This window comes from Ailuropoda melanoleuca, chromosome 4 (assembly GCF_002007445.2).
Source record: "Ailuropoda melanoleuca isolate Jingjing chromosome 4, ASM200744v2, whole genome shotgun sequence".
Taxonomy (NCBI): domain Eukaryota; kingdom Metazoa; phylum Chordata; class Mammalia; order Carnivora; family Ursidae; genus Ailuropoda; species Ailuropoda melanoleuca.
In genome coordinates this window covers 52,143,266-52,165,999 of record NC_048221.1, presented here as the reverse complement: position 1 = coordinate 52,165,999, position 22,734 = coordinate 52,143,266, and the positions used below count along the sequence as shown (strand labels likewise).

Here is a 22,734-nt window from a genome sequence, read left to right as displayed (position 1 = left end):
GCCCCACATCGGGCATAGAGCTTACATTTTAAAAAAATTATAAATAAATAGGGGCGCCTGGGTGGCACAGCGGTTAAGCGTCTGCCTTTGGCTCAGGGTGTGATCCCAGTGTTGTGGGATCGAGCCCCACATCAGGCTCCTCTGCTGCGAGCCTGCTTTTTCCCCTCCCATTCCCCCTGCTTGTGTTCCCTCTCTCGCTGGCTGTCTCTATCTCTGTCGAATAAATAAAAAAATTTTAAAAAATCTAAAAAAAAATAAAATTATAAATAAATTAATATAGTGATACAAAGTTAAGTCAGTGTTTCCAGGTATTAGCAGGGTGAGATATCTGGTTGGTTTTTGTTTCCCTTCCTACCCCTTTGACTGCAGCTATTACCTCATTATTACATGGCCATCAGAGTGTTCATCCCTAAACCGGATTTTATTTGTGCGTTGTATATTTTGGTACACTTTGTAAATGGGTCTGTGCATTTTAAAATTAGTAGTTACTGCCTAAATAAAGAAACTGACAGGTTTGGAGATGAAAAGTAAAACTTGGACTGAAAAAGAGTTCAAGATAAAGTGACTTTAAATGAAAAATAATGAAAAACTAATTTGTGGCAAGAGTTAAAAATGAAGTTGTTCCTAGAGGTCTTTTACTGTGGGGCTGATTGCTTTAACATACTGTTTTGAACTAGCTGATTTTTTACTTGTATTTTTAAACTAATTAAAAAGTTAGAATCTTTTCTAAACTTGGGCAGCCCTGGCTTGCTAACTTTTGGAAGGGTAAAGTGTCCCATTTCCTCATGTGCCTTTATGCTACCCAGTCATCTGATGAAGTTGCCAGTTTGTGGTCAGAAATTGAGAAAGAGGAGTGAGGAAACTCAAAATATTGACACACATACCACCTTGCAGTGCATCAGAGTGCCCTTTTGGACTGGTTGGAAAACTGTAACCTAAGCCTTTTCCAAACTAGACATATTATTTCCTAGCTTGGATGAGATGACATTTGATTTTTTTAAGTATTTGACCATGTCTGTCAGCAGAAACTTTTTCTATGTGAGGGTGATTTTTTTTTTTCCCCAGGATTGTGTGACCAATTGAATGATGATGATGATGATAATAATGATAATAATAATAATAATAGTAAAAAGAACAAAACACTTACTAAAGGAAGCTTGGGGAAATCATGCAAAATTGATCACCCGATCTCTCAGGTGGACCAGGGCTTGACTGAAGAAAGAAATGAGCTTAAAGGAGAAATAAATAGTGAAGTTGCATTATATAAGCACTTTAAAATATTCAGTTATGTTTTCGCTCTGCCAAAAAAAATAAGTTTTTTAATAGTGCAGGCAATTTCAGCCACCATTACTCATACTGAGTATATGTTCTTGTGAGATTTTTATTGCATTTGAAAAAAGTGATCTTTTGTCATTCTCAATTCTCACAAGCCTTATAATTTGTGGCACAGTTGAGTGTGCTTTTTTGTCTAAAGATACATTAAAAACAAAAAAAAAGAGACTTATAGATAATAGCCTACCTATGTTGACTGCTACCTGCCATGTTCTTTTAAGAGCTGACCTTAATTCATTTAATCTTCCCAACAGCCTGATGATACAGGTAAATTATGATCTTTATTTTAAAGAGGAAGAAAGACAGACATAAATACCCTAAATACAGCCCGTCAATTTAGGGAGAGATTAAAGGGATTTTCCACGGCAATTTCGACTTCATCCTACACCTTGTCTTCACCCTAAAATTTAGTGCCTGTGTATGATGCAGACTTAGTGTTTTTGTTAGAATTCTGGGAATGCCTTCCACTTCATAATTTTCTTTATGATCCATGGTAGTTTTATTTCCTTCTTACAGACCTTATGTTATTGACCCCTCCTAATCCCTGTATTATGTTTTAAACTAAATTCTGAAGTTATTGAAGGCAGAGATCCAAGTCTTAAGCTAATTTGCCTCTCCAAGTACTCATTTTTCATAGAACCCTCAGAGATAGCCCCTTTGAAGAGTTTTCTTTCCTTAACTTTTGTTGACCTAAGTGGAAATACTTATTTCCATTACTTTTTTTGTAAGACAATAATGAACCATTTTGCTGATACTTTATCTGTGAAAACTTTTCTTCAATATTTGATTTAGGGATTTAGTTTAAAATAACACTTTAGAAAAATTCTTTCTAAAATGTTCTCTTTCCCCACTAATCAGTGTTTCATAAACTTCTGGGAGACATCTTATGTGTAAAGCATACCCAGTTTATTCAAGCACAGGGTGATGATTATGAGTCTACACTGAAGCCTTTAATGTAAAGCTTGGAGTGGTTGGTGGTACTCACCTGGTATTTTATCTTAAACATTTATCATATAATGGAGGGGACTTCTCTTTTTGGAAAGTTTTCTGTGCTAATTTTGCCAGTTCTTATGAGAGTGTTTAAGGTGCTTGGAATTTTAGGGGTGCCTGGGTGGCTCAGTCGGTTGAATGTCCGACTCTGAATTTCGGCTCAGGTCATCATGTCAGGGTCTTGAGATTGAGCCCTGGGTTGGCCTCCTCTATGGGCATGGAGTCTGCTTGAGAGTCTCTCTCTCCTTCCTTTGCCCCTCCCCCTGCTCACTCACACTCTGTCTCAATAAATCAATAAGTAAATACATAAAGTCTTTAAAAAAGAAGATTCTTGGAATTTTATGTAATAGATAATTCTCTGAAAAATGAGCATAGTGGAAAGATACCTAAAATGATTGATTGGCTTTTATTTTAAAGCTTCATTATACAATTAAGTAATTAAAGCTGAGTAGAGACACATCTTTGGAATTGTATTGTGATCAGAATGGCTATTAGGGGCTTTAAAAATTATGAACTATTTCGTTTATTTCATTGTTACCATTTCTCCTGCTTTATGTTCCCAGTCTATTTTCTAATTTTCTGATTTATCAGAAAGATACCTAAGTGTTAGATTACTTGAATTAGTTTACTGGTTAAAATATAAACGACATATACTTCAAATACAGCTGTATACCATATAGTGTTAATAGAGCTACTTTTACCCATATTTTACTTAAAGAGCAGTGAATTGGGATATTTTATATTTTTCTTACACATTAAGTCATAAGTTGTACATAGCATTTGGGTTATTTTTTTTTTTTTTAAAGATTTTATTTATTTATTTGACAGAGATAGAGACAGCCCGCGAGAGAGGGAACACAAGCAGGGGGAGTGGGAGAGGAAGAAGCAGGCTCATAGCAGAGGAGCCTGATGTGGGGCCCGATCCCTTAACGCCGGGATCACGCCCTGAGCTGAAGGCAGACGCCTAACCGCTGTGCCACCCAGGCGCCCCAGCATTTGGGTTATTATCTCTTATCTTTGATATTAAATTTTATTTCTCCTATCCTGACAAAGTAAAAATAACCTTTTTGAGGAAATGATAAATCCAAGCAGAAAAATATTTTCCAAAAAAGTTGTGTTGGTTAATTGTAGGTAATTTAGCAGTGTGTTGATGTCATGTACAAGTCCAAAATAGGCTAATGGGTAAAGTATCCAGAATTGCCCCATGCAGGCTCTGCAGAAGATCTCTGGGAATATGGAGACACTTTGCAAAAAAACAAATGAATAAGATAGTGTATAGCTGGTGTTATTCTGACTAATGTGAGAGCTAAACAAGGTCTTTCACAGTTGATCTGTACTTTGGAACTTGGGGCTTAAGTTTTGAACACAGTATAGCATAGTGGTTAAGAGCTTTAGGCTTTGAACTCAGGCTGGAGGTTTAAGGGCTATTTAGAAGAGTTCCTGATTATTATAATCAATAGAACCACCATTGTTTAGATAACAAATGATAATGGGTAACATTTTCTATCTCAGGCTAACTCTATGTGCTTTCCATATATTATTTAACCTTTACACCTTAAAAAACCTGCCCAGTAGAGGAGAAAGAAATACAAGTAAATCTTAAATTTAGATGACAGTAAGTAAAAGGCTCTTTAAAAATACAGACACCTATGGGACGCCTGGGTCGCTCAGTCGGTTAAGCGTCTGCCTTCGCTCAGGTCATGATCCAGGAGTCCTGGGATTGAGTCCCGCATTGGGCTCTTTGCTCATCGTGGAGCCTGCTTCTTCCTCTGCTCCTCCCCCCACTTGCGCTCGCTCTCTCACTCTCTCTCTCTCTCTCTGGGAAATAAGTAAAAATCTTAAAAAAATAAAAATAAAAATACAGGCACCTTAGTAAAGTCAGGTCATTTATGCCAGATGTGTAGAATTTTAAAGCTCTTGCTGTCATTCCTCCTCCTCTCTGTTTTCAAAACAGAGAAACTCAAGGCAGCTAGATAAAATTATAACAGAACTCTAGAGTAGTGCCCAGGTTATTTTGATGTATAGGAATTCTTTTATATTGACTAATATTCAGAATTAGTGAGTCATGGTTTATAATTCAGCAGTCTTCTACTTACATGGGGATTTTATCTAATGTGCATTTATTACCAGTTCTGGGGAGAACATTTTTGGAATGAATGTAAAAAAGAATGACTTAGAAATCTATGTAATCTTCACTGTTTTGTATTAAATTCCTATCCATTTGTTGCAGATTATAAGAGCTTTCTGAATAACAGATTATATTTCTGATATATTCTCTATTCTATATTGTTTAAAGGATAAGAAGAAAGGCCAACTTAGAAAAAGCAGTAGAAATACAACTGCTCTAAGGTAATGAATTTAAATGAAATCACTAATAATTTAGAAATAAAGTAAAAATCTTTTAAATATGAAGAGTAAATTGCTTGTGTTATATAAGGCATGGTATGTATTTTCCTGTCTTCACATACAGGTTTGATGCATTCCTTATAAACAGTATTTATTTCAAAGTAGTATTATAGTAACAACATTAAGTATTTTTTTTTTAAAGATTTTTAAAGATTTTATTTATTTATTTATTTATTTATTTATTCGACAGTGATAGAGACATCCAGCGAGAGAGGGAACACAAGCAGGGGGAGAGGGAGAGGAAGAAGCAGGCTCATAGCAGAGGAGCCTGACGTGGGGCTCGATCCCATAACGCCGGGATCACGCCCTGAGCCGAAGGCAGACGCTTAACCGCTGTGCCACCCAGGCGCCCCTAAGTATTTTTATTTTATTTTTTCCAAGCATTTATTTGAGAGAGAGAGCGGCGCGCGCGCGCGCACGCACACGCACGCGCACACACACACACACACACACACACACACACACGTGGGGCGGGGAAGGGCAGAGAGAGAGAGGGAGAAGCAGGCTCTCTGCTGCAAGATGCCCACAGGGCATAATCCTAGGACCTTGAGATCGCGACCTGAGCCAAAGGTGGATGCTTAACCCACGGAGGCGCCCCTAAGTATTTTTTGTTTTTTATTTTTTAAATCAGTGTGTTGTAATAGAGTTGGAATTTACAGTCTGAGGATTTGAACATTTTTTTGCTTTGCTTCTTTTAAATTGTGACTAAGCCTTTTGAATTTCACATTTTCTTCATCTAAAAAAGAGAGGAATAGTACCTGCTTTAGCCTAACAATCCTGTGAGGTAATGGAGAGGAGAGCTGAATAAACTGTGAAGCTTGTCAAATTTTAAGTTCTCTTGACTGAGGTAGACTTTCTGAAATTAGTCTCAACCATACAGAATGCATTGCTTTCTCAGAAATTAGATTTTAGGTAGATTGCTTAAGAAGTTCTTACAACCTCGTTTAACACCAGCATGCTGGCTGCTTTAGGTATGTTTGCTCTACCACTTTAATATTTTTAAGTGAAATGTTAAGACAGTATTTGAAGAACTAAAAAATGAGATTTTTCGGAATGTCTGATTGTTAGAGGAAAATTTAAAATGTGGGTGAAGTATTTACATTGTTTGGGGTGTGTGTGTGTGTGATCTCAGTAAGATATATTTGGCACATTGGCTTGGCCACGGTAGGGAGAGGTAAAACAAAGCTTTAACCCCAGGTTTGCCCAACTGCTTCTTGACTCTTTAGGCAGAAGTTTTAGGACTTTTTGTTTTTTATTTTTTAAAAATATGTTTATATTATAAATATAAAATTATTTATTATTAATAACCAATAATTAAAATTAATGTGTAGAATTTTAAAGCTCTTGCTGTAAATAATTAATTTTTATTAATTATTTATTGATATATTAATGTATAATAATTTATTAATATATTACTATAGCTAATAATAAATAATTAAAATTAATAATTATTAAAATTATAAAAATTTTAAATATTTATTTGAGATAAGAGTGAGAGAGTGAGCACGAGCTGGGGGAGGGGGTGCACAGAGGAAGAGGGAGAAGTGGACTCTGCAGGGAGCAGAGAGCCCAGCTCCATCCCAGGACCCCATGATGATGAACTGAGCCAAAGGCAGATGCTTAACTAACTGAGCCATCCAGGCGCTCAGACTTTTTGATTCTTGTATGCTGAATTCCTGAAAACCTCCTGATTTAATCAGGATTGTTAAAATTGATTTTTTCTTACCATGGTTCAACAGAATCTAACCCCATCTTTTAGCAGAGGAGCTGTCATAAGATAATCAATGAGAAGTGTTCAGTGAGCTCTCTAGTCTCCATCTCCAGAAGTTGGTAGAGTAGCATTTCCAGACAAACACTTATGCCTCAGATTAGGCTTTAAGGTGGGAGATGGACCTTGAGGCAGAGGACTCAGATCACTTCAAAGTATACCCTAAGTACTGGTAGTTACATTTTCATAATTATAGTCGTTTCAGATTTGACTTGTCCTGAGGCTACTTAAAAGTACTTTGTATGTGTTGCTCCCTAATAATCTTGTGCCTTAACCATAGTCTTGTTTTCAAAACATTTTTTATACCATCTGCTAAATTCAAAATGCAGAAACAACAAGACCCTCCCAGGGCTTTTGAAAAGTTTATTTTCTAACTTATGTTTTATTAATCTGACATGATTTTTGGAAATACTTCTGAGTGCAGCAATACACTGAAATTATTGCTGGAGCTAGGCCACAAGGGTGAGAAGGCTGAAATGAATGTGTTGAGTTTAAAATTGTGCCGTTATCACAACCTGGTGTTCTCCTGGATTATGAGCATCAGAATAAATCATACAAGTTTTTTCTAAGCTCACTTCTCTACGGCTTATTAGGAATTGTACTAGGAAATAATGTGATTTCTTTAAAATTTTTCACAGGGGCGCACCTGGGTAGCGCAGTCGTTAAGCATCTGCGTTCGGCTCAGGGCGTGATCCCGGCGTTCTGGGATGAGTCCCACATCGGGCTCCTCCCCCTGGAGCCTGCTTCTTCCTCTCCCGCTCCCCTGCTGTGTTCCCTCTCTCGCTGGCTGTCTGTCTGTCATATAAATAAATAAAATTTAAAAAAAAATTTTTTTTCACAAACATTGTATGGCCCCTGTATTTACTACCTTCTTACTTTGTTTGATCCTTAACATGTTTACATACCCAGAGTGTTACCTGCTGTAACCGGTTTCTCAGCTACATGGTGCTTTGTGTAGATGGGTGCATGAGAATTGTGGGAACAGTTCTCAGAACTCCGCAGACTCTCTGGAATGTTACTAAGCTTTTTGCCTTCGCCAACAGAGCTGAAGAAGGGCAGTGATTGAGTGGTAGGTGCTGTTCTCTTAATAGCCATTTGATCTGTTGCCTGAGAACAGAAGTGCAGTTTTATGGGGAGAATTTATACCTTGCCTTACCAACGTTTAGATGTTTAAAAAGTTAATCTTATTCCTGGAAAGTGTAAGGAGATGAAAATCACTGGCCTCCTGCTTCCGTTGTCTTCAGATGTTTCTGCTTGGCATATAGTAGAAAACTCATTGGCTGTACTGGTGTGTGCTCCTGGAAACCCTCAGGAATGTATTCCTGATTTTATTTATTATTTTTTAAAGATTTTATTTATTTGAGAGAGAAAGAGCGTGAGAGAGAGCACAAGTGGTGTGAGCGTCAGGGAGAGAAGCAGGCTCTCCGCTGAGCAGGGAGCCCAGTGCAGGGCTTGATCTCGCGGCTCCTGGATCATGACCCGAGCCGAAGGCAGACGCTTAACCAACTGAGCCACCCAGGCGCCTCTGTATTCCTGATTTTTTAAAAAACGTGAATTTACTGTAAAAGATAAGTTTTTCGTAACATTCCTATATTTTTCAATTATTCAAGAAGGAGTTTGAGGAATTTATGTTGAACTGTAGAAATCAGCTAATTAGCTCTGGCCAATAAAACTGTTGACATTCAACAGTCCTTTATTTTTAGTCACAGAGAAATTGGTTTTATCCTTTTACTAAAATGAAGAATCATTCTTAGGGCTCCTATTATGGCCTATGGTATTTGAACCACAGGAAATACAGAGAAAGTAGTGACTACTATCCAATTAGAGAATCATTTGCAAGCAAGATGTGAAAATGTGGCAGCTTCCCCAAATTTTAGCTTTTGCACGTTCTGGAAATTGTTTTTTCCTCCTTAATTTTACTGAATGTCTGGTTGGTTTTGTAGTTGACAACGTATGTATATGAAGAACATGTTAAATTAACATCCAGGAATCTAAACTATAACTAGCATTGTATGGTTATGCTTAAGAAAGGGTTCTTTTTTTGGGACATGTACCCAGTATATTTGGGGATTATTGCATTTTCTTTAAGCTGAACTCTTTCCACTCCCCCATTTGAAATTGTTCTCTTTCTAGACATTCTTTTGCATTCTACGTGATCTTATGCATGTTTAAAAACACAGTTCTACGTTTTCTTTAGTAGGGGCACTGTGGTTTAAAACTATTTTTTATTTTCAGCGATGTGTATTTAGGACAAAGTGGATATTTGTGTAGGTGGAAAATGTTTAGTTCCATGTGCCAGAGCAGGTGAACAAGAATGGTGCTTGGTTTTATTTTTAAAATAAAACAGCTGTGAAGGGAAATGCCAAACAACACTAGTAAATCAAACTTTGGAAATAACTCCAGCATTGTAGAATTCCATAATGGCTTCAGTTGGGTGTTAACAGCTGGTTTTTGTCTGTTTGGAGTCTGTCTGATGAGCTCTTATGTGAGTTTAGCTGACTTCCAGTCAACGGCTGTATTGTGCATATTCTGCAGTGGTAGAATTCCGTAATTGTCTCGTGTTCTAGTTTTAGAGTGTAGCCCCTTAGCATAGTGTGTTTCATAAATGACTGCACTGATGATTTCTTAGAGCTCCGCACTCATTGGACCCAGTTTCCAGCATCTCTTATTGCCAGAACCGTCTTAAGGACCTGCTGCTATATGCCAGACATTGTTGTTGTTGTTGTTGTTGTTGTTGTTGTTGTTAAAGATTTTCTTTATTTCAGAGAGAGAGCAAGAGTGCGCAAGCGTGAGGGGGGAGGGGCCGAGGGAGAGGTGGACACCCTGCTGAGCAGGGAGCCTGAGGTGCAGGGCTCAATCCCAGGACCTTGGGATCATGACCTGAGCTGAAGGCAGACACTTAACCAACTGAGCCACAAAGGCTCTCTGATGCCAGACACTGTTAAAGGTGATGGGGTTATAAGGACGAACTGAACTTAGCTTCTTGGAGCATACTATCTAGTGGGGAGGCAGATGTTAATCATTGGGTAGGCATAACTAATATAATTTCAAAGTATTCTATTAAATGGTGTAAAATACTATGAAAACCATAAAGCTGAGCAAAGGGAAGAATGACGGGGAAGGGCAGAATACACTTGAAAAGGGGATGTTGGAGGACAGTTTATTTGGAAAACTAGGGAAGCATGTTCCATATTAGAAAATTTAATATATGTTAGGTTATCATGACTAGAATCATGGTAAGATGTTAAAGCTAGAAAGGTCAATAAAGGTCACCTCACTGAACTCCGTATTCTGCAGGAGATGTAACTTGAGATCCAAAAAGGTAGTGACTTATTTATGGTCTAGGTTGCATAGTTTAGATTTAAACTCATTTAAGGCAAAATTACATAACTTTTTTTAGGTTTTATCCTTAATTGAAACAAAGAACATTTTCCTCAGAGTTATGTGGATTAAATGAAATAGGGAACAAACACCTGTATATATGCTCAGGGCCTAACTCATGGTAGTTGCCTGGAAGATGCTGGGTTTTGTTTTTCTTTATCTGTCAAGTCACTTTTATTATATCTCATATTTCACTTCTTGGAATTTTTATTTCCCTGGTCCTCGTAACAGATGTGTTCCAGAGAAGCAACTGAACAAGAGAACTTCTGATACCATGTCCCCTGCCTGCTCATAAGGCTTTAGTCTTCCAAGGATCGTCCCCTGAGATTTGCTAGAGACCAGAGCCACAAGGGCTTAAGAAGACCCATGTTGCTTGCGTGATTTGTCATGGGTGGGTGTTGTATGAAGAATGTCAGTGTTTGAGAAACTTGAAGTTAAATATATTACCTGAATTTTGGTTGTACCATTTTTTTTTTAAGATTTTATCCATTTATTTGAGAGAGAGAGAGCGCGCTCTGTGGGTGCCCACATGCAAGCATGAGGGTGGGGGTGGTGCAGAAGAAGAGGGAGAAGCAGACTCCCCGCTGAGCAAGGAGCCCAATGAGGGCTTCAATCCCAGGACCCTGAGATCATAACCTGAGCCAAAGGCAGATGCTTAACTAACCGAGCCACCCAGGTGCCCTTTGGTTGTACCATTTAAGAATATGCCCAATTTAAGGATATTTCTCTAAGTTCCTCCTTTAATCCCTTGAGTTTTGGTAATTGTTACCTGTAAATGACTGAAGTAGACACTTGTTTCTATCCCCCCCCCCTTCATGGTAACTGTATCCCATATTTTTCTCTGAAGAACTGTCAACCCTTACTCCCTATTATAAAGCCATTTAGTTTGGGTTTTGTTTTGTTTTTTGTTTTGTTTTTAAGATTCATTAATTTGAGATAGCATGTGTGCTCGCGCATGCACAAGTGAAAGGAGGAGCAGAGGGAGAGAATCTCAAGCAGACTCCCTGCTGAGCCTGATGAGAGACTCATCTCATGACCCACGAAATTGTGACCTGAGCTGAAACCAGGAGTAGGATGGGCGCTCTAACTTACTGAGACACCAGGTGCCCCACAGCCATTCAGTTTTAATGACATTGACCTCATCCTTAGCGTTAGGGGAGAGTTTGGTTAGTTTAAAGCAATCATTAAAGCCCAGACATTTGGACATAATGATTTGCTCACAGTGACTCACTGAAGGTCAGTGAGATGTGAAGTCATGTTTGGGGGTTCCTTATTCCAGAGGGCTTCCTTGAGAAATGCTGTTTACCTCTTAGACTTAGATGAGAATGCACATAGCTCTCAAAATCTGCTTGCAGTCACTGATACTTAGGGCTTGGGGTGGGGGATTGCTAGCCTTAGAACAAAAACACCAAGGAAGGCAGAGAGAAGAAAGCAGAAGAAACCAGATCTTTAGTGATATCATTGGACCAAGCTTTCCTGAAGCCATTCTACCTTTGGTCTTATTAGTTAAATGACCCAGTAAATTATTTTTATTTATGCAATTTTAGTTGAGTTTTCTGTTACTTGCAACCTCAAAACTTTTAAATAGTAGCACCCAGCTTACCCCTAAACCACCTGTAATTCACTTCAAATATCTGGGAGCCTGTACTTAGGAAAATCAGTGCAAAGAGTATGCTGCCAGGTGAATTAAATTTGTCATTAAGTACTGGTTGAGCTGCTCATCCATTTATTTATTCAGTTTATGTTTGAGTACCTACTCTGCCAGGTCCCATGCAAGGTGAAGGAGCTGAAGATTGATTCCTCCCCCCAGGGAACTTACAGTTCAGAGCAGTCAAGTCCTATATCAAGTAATAGTTAAGTGTCTTTTTTCTTTTCTTTTTTTTTTTTTTTAAAGATTTTATTTATTTATTTGATAGAGATAGAGACAGCCAGCGAGAGAAGGAACACAAGCAGGGGGAGTGGGAGAGGAAGAAGCAGGCTCCTAGCAGAGGAGCCTGATGTGGGGCTCGATCCCATAACGCCGGGATCACGCCCTGAGCCGAAGGCAGGCGCTTAACCGCTGTGCCACCCAGGCGCCCCTAAGTGTCTTTTTTCTTGAAATAAGCTCCTCCCTACCATTGTCTCAGTTTTCTTTGTTTTAGAATGTGCTCCTCTGTCTCATTTGTATCTCTTTATTGTAATATTTCTACCTTACAGTAGAGTGTATAGTTTTACTACAGTTAAATAATATATATGTATCCCCCATCTAATTTGTTAGTCTCCATAAAAGTATAATGGGTATATATACTTGAACTGTTAAAAACTGTGTTACTGGCATATAAAGCGGCAAGTCAGAAATGAGCAAAGGTCAGAGGGTTTCTAATTGCTGCTGATCCTTCTCTTAGTGATACTTAATTACTTATGGATCATGCATTGCTTTCAAATGNGGGCATATAAAGCGGCAAGTCAGAAATGAGCAAAGGTCAGAGGGTTTCTAATTGCTGCTGATCCTTCTCTTAGATACTTAATTACTTATGGATCATGCATTGCTTTCAAATATCGATAGAAGCTAAGGACACTCCCCAGAAAGGTGTAAATATGCACATGCACAAGATTTTGTATTCAGTTTCTGGGAGTTCTTGAATTCACTAAAACTCTCACAAGTTGAACTCTCAGAGGTTAACAGAAGTTAAAACTCTCAGAGGTCTCAAGTTAACCTCCATACCTGCTACTAAATGTTGCTCTAGTTTTTAAGCTTGCTAGTGAGCATAATATACCCCACCCAAACTGAGTAAGTTCAGCTTCCCACCTGAAAAATTTGTAATAGAAGAGGTGCACAGTTTTTGCTCACTTTCAGAATGCTGTGTACTAGACACTAAGCTAGATACTTTACGTACATTATCTTATTTATTCTTCACTGTGATTCGGTACTGTTTGGACTATTACTGTTTTAATTTTATAGCTGAGGAATCTGAGACCCAGGTAGTTTAAAAGTAAGCTGCCCAAGTGTAGATAAGACTATAAGTAGTGAGGCTGGATTTCAAATCCAGTACCTTTCCTCTTTCCACTAACTGTTCTGCTTCTTAAGTAATTGATAGAAAGTGCTTAGTTTGGTCCCCAGAATGTAGTAAGCAATCAAATTGTTGTTGCTGCTGCTGCTGTTCATTTATTTAGCAAATATTTTTTTGAGTGACTGCTCTTCATACCTTTACTTCTTAAGGATAGAAATGTTTTTTCTTAGGACTCTTAGATGCAAGAAAAAGTATCCTTTTCAAACTAGATTAAATATAACAGTGTATCTTGTGGGTGGTTACTTGTGGGGCAAGAAAAGTTGCAGGATGTATGAGAGTGGAGTCAGGGAATAGTTCAGAAACCCAGATGGCCACCACTGAATTACTGCAGACCTGTGTTTTTGTGAGGTAACAGCTTTATTGAGATATCATCCACACACCATGCAATTCACCCATTTAAAGTATATAATTGAGTGTTTTTTGGGGGTATATTAACACAGTTGTACAGCCATCACCACAGTCAAATTTAGAACATTTCCATCACCCCCATTAAGAAACCCCTTAGCTATAACCCTCCAAACCTCTCTATCTCCCCAGCCCTAGACAACCACTAATCTGCTTTCTATCTCTGTGAGTTTACCTGTTCTGGACTTCTATATGAATGGAATCACGTATTATGGATTTTTGTGATCGACTTATTTCATCGTCCATGTTGAGGCATGTATCAGTACTGCATTCCTTTTAATGACTAAGTAATATTGCATCATTTGGATGTCCATTCCTCTGTTGGTTGGGCGTTTTTGCTATTAGTAATAATGCTGCTATCTAAGGTTCTAATAACTTACAAGTGCAACCTAAATTTAATTTAGGTTTTAACTGTAATTTCAGGCTGTAGGAAAGAGAGAAGCCTGATGTTTTTTTTTATTGCTCTGGGCAGTCTTTTGGAAGAGAAAAGGATAATTTTTATTAGGTTTTATTTGGAAATACTGAGAGGAACAGGAGGATGCTTTTTTTTTTTTTTTCTTTTTCTTTTTAAACACATTTGAAGTCCCTGGGGGTTCAAGACTTTAAGCTAGGAGTAGAACTTACCTACTCCTACCCACCTCAATTATAAGATGAAACCACAAAGTCCAGGGAGGTATATGGGTTTCCCCAGTGTCTCCAATTTTAGTATCTGTGATATTAATTTTTTGATCATAATAATCAACATGCTTTTTTTTTTTTTAAATAACAGTAGGTTTAGGCAACTGTACATTCTTTTTTTAAGAAACTTTATTGTGGTAAAATACACATAACATAAATTTACTACCGTAACCATCTTTATGTGTACAGCTTAGTGGCATTAAGTACATACACACTGTGCAACCATCCACCACTATCTGTCTCCAGAACTTTTTCATCGTCCCAAACCGAAACTCCACTCTCATTGAACTCCCCAGTACTACCTCCCCCTGCTGCCCCTGGCAACTAAATTCTACCTTCTGTTTCTATGAATTTGACTAGGTATGTAATGTAAGTGGAATCATAACAATAGTTGTTTTTATTTTTATTATTATTTATTTTTTAAGTAAGCTCTACATCCAACATGGGGTTTGAACTCATGACCCTGAGATCAAGAGGTGCATGTATCAGTACTTCATTTCTCTTTTATGTCTAAGTAATATTTCATTGTTTGGATGTACTACATTTTATTTATCCACTTATGGGTCTGTGAACACTTGAGTTGTTTTTTGTTTTGTTTTGTTTGAACACTTGAATTGTTTCCAGCTTTTGGCTATTAGGAATAATGGTGCTATGAACATGGGTGTGTGTATTTTTTTTGAGCCCCTGCTTTTAATTCTTATGTATGCTTTAATTCTTCAAGTAGACTTACTGAATCATAGAATAATTCTATTTTTAATTTTTTGAGGAACTACCATACTGTTTTCCTTGGTGGCTGCACCATTTTACATTCCTACCAGCAGTGCTGCATAAAAGGTTCCAATTCCTCCACATTCTTGCCAGCACTTTGCTTTTCTTTCTGTCTTTCTGGTTAAATGCCATTGTAATAGGTGTGAAGTGGTATCTTGTGGTTTTGATTTGCATTTCCCTCATTAGTGATGTTGAGCACTTTTTTGTGTTCTTTTTGGCTGTTTCTATATCTTCTTTGACAAAATGTCTATTCAGGCTCTTTGCCTATTTTTAAATTTGGTTGTCTTTTAAATTATTGAGTTGTAGGAATTCTTCTCTAGAATATTCATATTGTATATGCAGATCCCTTGTCAGATATATTATTTGCAGATATTTTCTCCTATTCTTTGGGTTGTAGTTCACTTTCTTTATGGTGTCTTTTGAAGCACAAAAGTTATTAGTTTTGATGAAGTCCAGTTTATTTATTTTTTCTTTTGTTGCTTGTGCTTTTGGTGTTGTATCTTAAGCCACTGCCAAATCCAAGATCATGAAGATTTACTCCTGTGTTTTCTCCTGGGTTTTCTCCTAAGTGTTTTATAGTTTCAGAGTTTTAGCTCTTACATTTAGGTCTTGAACCATTGAGTTAATTTTTATGTATGCTGTGAAGTAAGGGTCCACCTTTATTCTTTTGCAGTTGCTATTCAGTTGCTGCGACCATTGAATTATTTGGCACCCTTCTCAGTTCTGTTCCACTTATCTGTATGTCTGTTCTATGCCGTTACCACACTGTCTTGATTGTGGTGGCTTTGTAATAAGTTTTGAATTGAAGTGTGAGTCCTTCAACTTTGTTCTTTTTCAAGATTGTTTTGGCCATCCTGAGTCCTTTGAGTTTCCATTTGAATTTTAGGGTTAGCTAGTCAATTTTTATGAAGAAGCGTATTCTGGTAGGAATTATGTTGAATCTGTAGATAAGTTTGGAGAATATTGCCATCTCAGCAGTAAACTGGCTTTTACTGTTTTGGACCTACATGGACCAACATTCTTATCTTTTAGCTCCTGAGTTTACATGTTTTCAATTCAAAGGACCATTCTGTCTAGTCTCTCAATTTCGTAACAAGTCCCCAGCTTGGATCCTTGCTGCATTCTGTTGTGGGGCTGAGAGGGGCAGGATCATGAATATGAACATATAAACATTGCTGCTCTGGGTTTATTCCTGTGGGTGAAGGAAAGAAGCTCTCAAAAGAGTATTGTGGGTTTGAGAAACAACATAGAGTTGTCCAGCACACTTTTTACTGACGGAGGCAGTAATTCAGGGTAGAAAGGCTGTGGAACACTTGAAAAGTGAAATAGAGCTTTACAGTACATCCATGGTTGAGCCAGCAAAACAGATAGAAGAGATACAATTGGGGACAGAAGAAACCACTGGAAGTGCAGTATAATGGAAGTCTCTCTGTCTTTAAATTTTCTTTCTTTCTTTATCGAAGTATAGTTGACACACAATGTTACATTATTTTCTGGTGTACATCATAGTGATTATATGTAATGCTATGCTTACCACAAGTGTAGCTACCATCTGTCACCATACAATGCTATTATAATACCATTGACTGTATTCCCAGTGCTATACCTTTTATCCTTGTGACTTATTATTTTCATAATTGGAATGAAAGGCTCTTCAGGAGGAAGACAGAAGGACCGTTAGGCTGAGAAAAGCTCTAGATTTGATTGTTAGGATTTTATTCATGATAAGACTTGCTTAAAACCTGAGAGATAAGTAATGGCAAAGTACAAGCTCATTTATTTAAAGAATATTGCTTGTTTTAGACAGAGATGGCTCAGTCAGTTAAGCGTCTGCCTTCAGCTCAGGTCATGATCCCAGGGTCCTGGTATGGAGTCCCGCATCGGGCTCCCTGCTCTGCGGGACTCTGCTTCTCCCTCTGCCTCTCCCCCCTGGGCTTGTGTGTGTGCTCTCTCTCTCTCTCTCTCCCTCTCCTGTTCACTCACTCTCAAATGAATAAATAAAATTAAAAAAAAAAAACCACAATGAGATTATCACCTCACAGCCGTCAGAATGGCTGTTATCAAAAAGACATGAATTAACAAGTGTAGGTGAGGATGTGGAGAAAAGGGAGCCCTCTCGTACTTTGTTCGTGGGATATAAATTGGTACAGGCACTATGGAAAATAATATGGCGGTTCTTTAAAAAATTAAAGATGGAACTACCAAGTGATTTAGCAATACCACTTCTGGGTATTTATCCAAAAAAAATGAAAATGTCAATTTGGAAAGACATGTACCCCTATGTTCATTGTAGCATTATTTACACAGTAGCCGAGATAATGGAAGCAACCTAAGTGTCCATCAGTAGATGAATAGATAAGGAAGATGTGGCATGTGCGTGTGCACCCACACACAGGGGTATTGTATTACTCAGCCATAAAAAGGAATGAAACCTTGCCATTTGTGACAACATGGATGGACCTAGAGGGTGTTATGATAAGTAAAATAGGTCAGGCAGAGAAAGACAAATACCATATGATTTCACTTACATATGGAATCTGAAAAGCAAAACAAATGAACAAACAAAACAAAAAGAAATAGATTCATAGATGTAAAGATATAAAGAACAAACCGATGGTTTCTGGAGGGGAGGGGAGTTGGGGAATGGACCAAATAGATGAAGGGGATTAAGAGGTACAAACTTCCAGTTATAAATAAGACATAGGGTGTAGTGTATAGCATAGGGAATATAGTCAGTAATATTGTAAAAACTATGGATGGTGACAGACTGTAAGTAGTATTACACAGTGATCATTTCATAATGTATATAAATAATGAATTACTATGTTGTATACCTGAAATTAATATTGTATGTTAAATATACTTCAGTAAACATATATATTGCCTTTGCTAGACTAGTGTTTCACCAACTTTACTCATGTACTGCCTACCTTTTACTAGAACAGAGAATCTTCTATAGTATTACTTATTTAATATTTTATTTTAAATAGGTCATGTTTAAAAATTAAGTATATTTATAGTACATTTATTGTTTAAAGAAAACTTTAAAACTTTACCATATATAGAAAACCAACATAGGTATTTCTGCCACAATGTGATAAATGTTCCTGAAAATCCATACATTTTTGTCAAATCATACACCAGAAATAATAGGGCTTGTGGGTAAAATGAGGACAGACCGCTTAACATCTATTCAAGCCTCCTTATATAAATGTGAACTCTAACATAAATATTAGCATAGTTCCAAAGACAGCTTAAATTCTTAATAAATATATGCCATAGTAAATATAGAGCTTTAACCTTTTTTTTTTTTATTAGAACTTTAACTTTTAAAAAGGTGAAAGTAGTTTGGTGCTATTGAGTTACAGAGTTACGGGCTGAATGATAGCATCATCCTGAAATGCAGAGGCAATGCAGATACAAGTTTCTTTGCTGGAAATGTAGTGATGTATTAAGGGTGAGTGGATGTGACTCAGTATCGTGTGTTGATTTCTTTTTTGCAAAAATGGAGAGAACCATGTTAAAAACACTTTCAAAGTACATAGACAAAATGAACCCAGAAGAAGCTGCTAGGAGAATAGGAGTCACATGTAGTACTAGATTCCTTGCTGCTGTTTTAAAGAAGACAACAGTATTAGTTAGTTAAATATTATGGTCTGTCAGGTTAACTGTCACTTAACTATGTCTTTTTTTTGAATTGGAAATCTTTTTATGTTTTTATTCTTTTTCATTAAAAAAATTAGGAAGTGCTAAAGAAGTATTAAAGATACCAAACTGAGACTTTTTCCTTATCATGATCTTTATCTGTGTTATTTTATGTCATGTCCACAGATTTCCTAAAATCATTTTATAAACCATGAATAATATATAGGCTATGCTTTGGGAAACCCTATGCTGTTAAGACCCTTTTATTCGTGTTGTTCAACTACCTAGAGTGTCTCAAGACCCAGCACAGGTCTCACTACCTCCTCTACAAGTGTTTTTAAAGGGATATAGGAACATGTAAAACTTAAAAGTGTGAGCTTTTTCCCTACTTTTTCAATTCTCTGAAGAAAAGAAAAAGCCATCATATGGATGAATGCTGTTGGTGGTTGTTTTAGGTTGCTAATCATATAATTATGGCCTCTTCTTTTTTTTTTTTTTAAGATATTATTTATTTGAGAGAATGAGTGAGCCTGAGTCGGGGTGGGGGGAGGGGGGCAGAGGGAGACACTTAACCGACTGAGCTACCCAGTCACCCCATAATTATGGCTTCTTGTCCCAGATGCACAATTGTTACTTAGGGATTTCCCTCCACTGGCCTCCTGGGGATTACATTTGTTTCTTTCCTGTGTGGATGCCATTTCCTAGCTTTCAACTTTTTCTCTTTCTTGATTTACTATTACTCATCTAACAAATTCCTTGAGGTAAGGATCATGAGGAATAAACATTTTGTAAATTCGAATGTCTGAAAGTAGCTCTCCTCTACCTTTATTGATAGTTGGGCTGATAATTCTAAATTGGAGATAATTTTCCTTCAGAAATTAGAAGGCTTTGCTACATTATGTCTTCCAGTGTTGGGAAATTTGAAGCCATGCTTTTTTTCCTTTTTAAAAAGATTTTAGGGCACCTGGGTGGCTCAATCAGTTAAGTGTCTGCCTTTGGCTCAGGTCAGGATCCTAGGGTCCTGGGATTGAGTCTGGCATCAGGCTGTGGCATCAGGCTCTCTGCTTGGTGGGGAGTCTGCTTCTCCCTCTGCCCCTCTCCTCATCATGCATGTGCCCGCACGTGCTCTGTCTCTCTGTCTCTTGCAAAAATAAATAAAATCTTTTTTTTTTTTTTAAAGATTTTATTTATTTGTTCGACAGAGACAGAGACAGCCAGCGAGAGAGGGAACACAAGCAGGGAGTGGGAGAGGAAGAAGCAGGCTCCTAACGGAGGAGCCTGATGTGGGGCTCGATCCCATAATGCCGGGATCACGCCCTGAGCCGAAGGCAGACGCTTAAGCGCTGTGCCACCCTGGCGCCCCAATAAAATCTTTTTTAAAAAATTAAAGATTTTATTTTTAAGTAATCTCTGCACCCAGCATGCGACTTGAACCCACGACCCCAAGATCTAGACTCATAAACTCCACAGACTGAGCCAGCCATTCTTATTCCTGATCCTTTTTAATTTTTTCTCTAGAAGTTTATAGAATCTTGTGGTCTCCCATTGTAAAATTTAATGTGGTAGGCATTTGATAGGCTCTCTTCTGGTAACTCCAGTTAATCTGATAGCTCAAGTCATTTAGTTGTGTGTTTTTTCATGGATGGTCTTTATCATCCATGTTAGAGGCTTTCCTGAAATGTCTGGTAATCCTTAGCAGTCTGTATTTTTAAAAGGATAGGATTTTNGTAATCCTTAGCAGTCTGTATTTTTATTTTTAAAAGGATAGGATTAAACGGCTGATGGGAATCTTTGTGTGCAGTGGATTAAGCTTGTTGTCTTTGAGCTTCATTGTAAGGTAGGAGAACTCACGTCAGTTTCATTAGGCCTTAGTGCCCAACCATGGAAGAAGCTGTTGGTCTCTGCATTCAGTTAGCATTGTTTTCAGAATGGCATGCATGCTTTCACCTGTACCTGGCATCTGCCACTCTAGAGACCTTCCATTTTACCTTTCCAGGAATAAAGACCTGGGCCTTCTCATTAGAAGGGTTTCAGAGAGCTCTTTGGGGACTAGGCATTGAGTTCTACTTTTCTTTGAAGGAGTATTAAAAAAACACAAAATAATCTCACTCAACACTTAACCTGCTGATGGAAAGCTGACCTAGTATGAAATTCTTAAAATGTTTCACTGACTGATACTGCCTTTATCAATCTGTATCTTTACCCTTTCTAAACTTTTAGAAGCTTTTATCACTTCTAAGAAGTTGAAGTAGCATCACACCCCTCCTTTTCCGGGTTCAACCTCCCCCTACCAAAAAAAAAAAAAATCAAAAAATAGCGGCCAGTTACTTCAGAAAATAAACTTAGCTTAAAAACAAAGTCACTCAAGGTCAGTTTTAAAATACTAAAAATATGACAGTAGCAATACTCAGACATAATTCTTTTTTACTCAGTAATTCCATCCCTAGGGTGTTAGGCAAAATACCTTATATATCTGAAGGTGTTTATTTCAAGTTCTTGGATAGGACACATAAGGCACACTGTTGTTTGTAAAATGGGTTCTAATTTCAGAGATTTTAAAATTTGAAAAAATGGGACTTAAAATAGTAAGAATTACATCCAACACAATGGAGTATCCTTACAGAAATGATTATCAAATATAAAATTAAATTGGAAAGAAAATGTAGCACAGGATTTGGATCAGAAATACAATTGTGCATATATATGGACAAGGATTAAGGCCATGACCAGCTCTGAGGCACCATTGCTAAATAGCAAAAGGTCCATAGCTCAGATAGCAGGGCTGCCTCCTTCATATGAATTAGGAGAATCCCCTTCTTCTAGGCTGATGCTATCTGAGTACTAGGCACATTGCTTAGCAAGTGAAGCATGGGCTGAATTTCTGCCCTCTTATGGCAGATGCTATAACTGTATCATTTACTCTGTGTAAGGCACAGTGCTAAGTTCTTTATAAACCTTAGACAATTTTCATAATAACTCAATGAAGTAAGTATTATCTTCTTTTACAGTTAATTCTTCAGCTCAGGCATCTTTTGAACTCCGTAAGTATGAACCTACTGCTTGTGTAGTTAATTTGCATTATAGCAGCTGGAGTAGTCCTTTTATTTTTTTTTATTTTTTATTTTTTTTTTTTAAAGATTTTATTTATTTTTTTTGACAGAGATAGAGACAGCCAGCGAGAGAGGGAACACAAGCAGGGGGAGTGGGAGAGGAAGAAGCAGGCTCACAGCAGAGGAGCCTGATGTGGGGCTCGATCCCAGAACGCCGGGATCACGCCCTGAGCCGAAGGCAGACGCTTAACCGCTGTGCCACCCAGGCGCCCCAGGAGTAGTCCTTTTATTAACACCTAAGACAGAGTGTGTGTTTCTTTGCTCAGAACCTTTCAAAGGCTTCCCATTTCACTCAGTTAAGAGGTAAAGTCCTTACAGTGACCTATAAGGCAGTATGTTATCTGCATTGTCCCCCCTCCCCTCAACCGTACTTTGACTTCACTGAATTTTATGATCTCTTTGCTGTTCTTTGTACACAGGACACTCCTGCTTTAGGGTTTTCTCTGGCTATTCCCTGTGCCTTAAATATTTTCCCAGCTACCTGCAAATCAAACTCCCTGACTTCCAAGTCTTGGCTCAGCTGTTACCTCCTCATTGAGGCCTACACTGACCAGTATAAATTGCAGCTTGCCTCTATTCCCCCAGCAGTGATTATAACCCACTATCATATTATATAATTTATTTTACTGTGTGTCTCTCTGCTGGAAGATGTACTTCTGATACCAGGGATCTTTGTCTGTCATTCACTGAGGTAACCTAAGCATTTAGAGCAGCACCTGGTACATAGTGGGTGTTCAGTAATGCTTATTGCATGAATGATTGAGTGAAAATGGTGTGGGAGAAGTTAGGCATTTTGGCAGATGTCCACACAGCTAATAAAAGGTGGCGGTAGATTTTGAACTGATAATTTACGTGTTGTGTTTCTACTGTTAGAAAATAATATCCAAAGAACGTCCAAATCCATAATCCAAAGATTATGGATAACTTTTTTATCCTCTCTCCCCAAATTTAATTTTTATTATGTCCTATTTTTAAAAAAAGCATAATTAAAAAATAAGTTACCAGAGTAGAAGGAAAAAGCCAGCTATCAGGAAACTAGAGTAGGCAGCCACAAGGTTGAAATCTGGCACCACATCTGAGGAAGAGCTTGTCTCACAAATGCACTGATCTTATCTGCCTTACAAATAAAGAATGATGGTGTGATAAAGTCCTGGTAAAAGTTGTGAGTGCTTTTGACCTTAGATATTTTGGGAGTACTCTT

At 37.8% G+C, this 22,734-nt stretch overlaps 1 protein-coding gene across 3 annotated transcripts in view; it reads left to right on the top strand.

Annotated features, from left to right (window-relative positions):
- Positions 1-22,734, top strand: part of RAF1 (Raf-1 proto-oncogene, serine/threonine kinase) — a 78,910-nt gene that overhangs the window by 12,297 nt on the left and 43,879 nt on the right. The window contains exon 2 of one of the 3 annotated variants that reach the window (XM_019801842.2): positions 4,619-4,671. The exons of 1 other annotated variant lie outside the window; for it this stretch is intronic. The gene's annotated coding sequence lies outside the window, so the exon portion shown is untranslated. Of the gene's footprint in view, positions 1-4,618; positions 4,672-7,423; positions 7,566-22,734 lie in introns of those variants that run through there. One more of the 3 variants, XM_019801843.2, reaches the window with a different exon arrangement.